Here is a 2,593-nt window from a genome sequence, read left to right as displayed (position 1 = left end):
CATTCTGCCGGGGGAAGTCTTCTCATGCTTGGTGTAGACCTCTCCCTGACTCAACAGTGGGTCTGAGGCCTATCAGTTACCCTCAATCTGGTTTAGCCCATCTGCTGAGATGGTTTCCTGGGGTGCGGTTGCTGCACATGCTACAGCTTCTTGGAGCCACAGATGAGAGTTGGGTAACAGGGGGACACCAACAGTGGATGAGCAACCCTAAAAAGGGCTCAGCAGCCCTCATACCAGCAGTACTAGTACTCTTGAACACCACATACACCTCCCATATACTATCTGAGGCAGATAGTACAAGTATTATTATCCTCATTTTACATATGAGGAAACTGAGACTTAGAGGCATTAAATGACAGCATTCCCCCCCAAAAAGTTGTATATAACATGAACAATGCAAAGAAATAGAAGAAAACAATAGAATGGAAAAGACAAGAGATCTCTTCAAGAAAATTGGCGATATCAAGATAATGTTTCATGCAAAAATGGGCCTGATAAAAGAAAAAAATATTAGGGACTTAACAGAAGGAGAAGAGATGAAGAGGTGGCAAGAATACACAAAAGAACCACACCAGAAAGACCTTAACATCACCAATAACCACGATGGTGTGGCTCCTGATCTAGAGCCAGACATCCTGGAGAATGAAGTCAAGTAGGAAGCATTGCTAACATTAAGGCCAGTGGAAGTGATAGAATTCCAGCTGAGCTATTTAAAACCCCAAGAGATGATGCTGTTAAAATGCTGCAACCCAGTATTCCAGAAAATTTGGAAAACACAACAGTGGCCACTGGATTGGAAAAGATCAGTTTACATCCCAGTCTTAAAGAAGGGCAATACCAAGGTATGTTCAAATTGCTGAACAATTGTGCTAATTTCACATGCCAGCAAGGTTATGTTTAAGATTCTGCAAGCTTGGCTTCAGCAATATAGGAACTGAGAATTACAGAAGAGCAGGCTGGTTTTTGAAGAGGCAGAGGAACTAGAAACCAATTTGCCCAACATTTGTTGGATTATGGAGAAAGCAAGGGAGTTCCAGAAAAAAAAACAAAACAAAACATCTACTTCTGCTTCATTGACAACACTAAAGCTTTGACTGCGTGAATCACAACAAAATGTTACAAGTCCTCAAAGAGATCTTGTCTCATGAGGAACCTGTATGTGGGTCAAGAAGTAACAGTTAGAACCAAACATGGGGCAACTGATTGGTTTGAGATTGGAGAAGTAGTATGACAGGGCTGTATATTGTCACCTTCTTTATTTAGTTTTTATGCAGAGTACATCCTGAAAATGCCAAGCTGGATTAATCAGAAGCCAGAATTAAGGTTGACAGGAGAAATATAAACAATTTCAGATATATAGTCAATACTACTCTGATAGCAGAAAGTGAAAAGGAATTAAGAAGCCTCTTGATGAGGGTGAAAGAGGAGAGTGTAAAAGCTTGAAGCTTAATGTAAAACAAAACAAAACCAAACCCTAAGATCTTGGCAACTAGTTCCATCACTTCCTGGAAAATAGAGGGAGAAGATGGAATTGCTGTCACATTTTATATTCTTGGGCTCAAAGATCACTGCAGATGGTGACTGCAGTCATGAAATTAAAAGAAACTTGCTCTTTGGAAGGAAAACTATGGCAAATCTGAACAGCATACTAAAAAGCAGAGACATCACCTTGCTAACAAAGGTCCATATAGTCAAAGCTATGGTTTTTCCAGTAGCATATATGACTTTGAGTGTTGGATTATTAAGAAAATGGAGCACTGCAGTATAAACGTTTTTGAATTGTGGTGCTGTAGAAGACTCTTGAAAGTCCCTTGGACAACAAGGAGAGCAAATCAGTCAATACTTAAAGAAATTAACTCAGGCTATTCACTTGAAGGTCAAATACTGAAGTTGAAGCTTAAATACTTTGGCCACATCATGAGAAGACAGGACTTGCTGGGAAAGATTGAAGGCAAAAGGAGCAAGGAATGGCAGAGATAAGATGGATAGATAGTATCATGGAAACAATGAAAATGAACTTGGACAGATTTTGAGTGATAGTGGAGGATAGAAAGGTCTGGTTTGCTGTGGTCCACGAGGTCACAAAGAATTGGACATACCTGAACAATACCATGTGGATGGGTATGTCCATCTATCAATTTAGCCATGTATCAATCTATCTGCCTTCCATTGTAGCAGATCTCAACCTATTGATAATGTCAATAACAGTTCATATCCTTCTTCTAAGACTTACTAACACCTACCTGACACCGAGCAAGTCATTTAACCTCTGAAAGAATTTATCAAGTTTTCCCCATTTTAATTCCTACATTTAGTGGCAAATACCTTTCAAAATGAGTGATTTTGTGGTAAATCAGCATTCATGCTAGGAAAGGGAAAAGAGAGCTATACACAAAATTTAAATACCCAGATTAGATTTATTGTTGGATCGTCTTTATAGCCAAATGAGTCATAAGGGGTAGAGATGAGTGTTGCTGCAGATCTTCCAAAGTCTGAGTCAGAAAAACTTTCTGTCTTCCTTAAAATATCATCATTTAACCTCGATCCCCTTAAGCTATCATCCTTTATCCTTTGTCCTTTCACTGCCAAACTC

Source organism: Vombatus ursinus, unplaced genomic scaffold (assembly GCF_900497805.2).
Source record: "Vombatus ursinus unplaced genomic scaffold, bare-nosed wombat genome assembly UNPS02014779.1, whole genome shotgun sequence".
Lineage (NCBI taxonomy): Eukaryota > Metazoa > Chordata > Mammalia > Diprotodontia > Vombatidae > Vombatus > Vombatus ursinus.
This window is presented reverse-complemented; position numbering follows the sequence as displayed.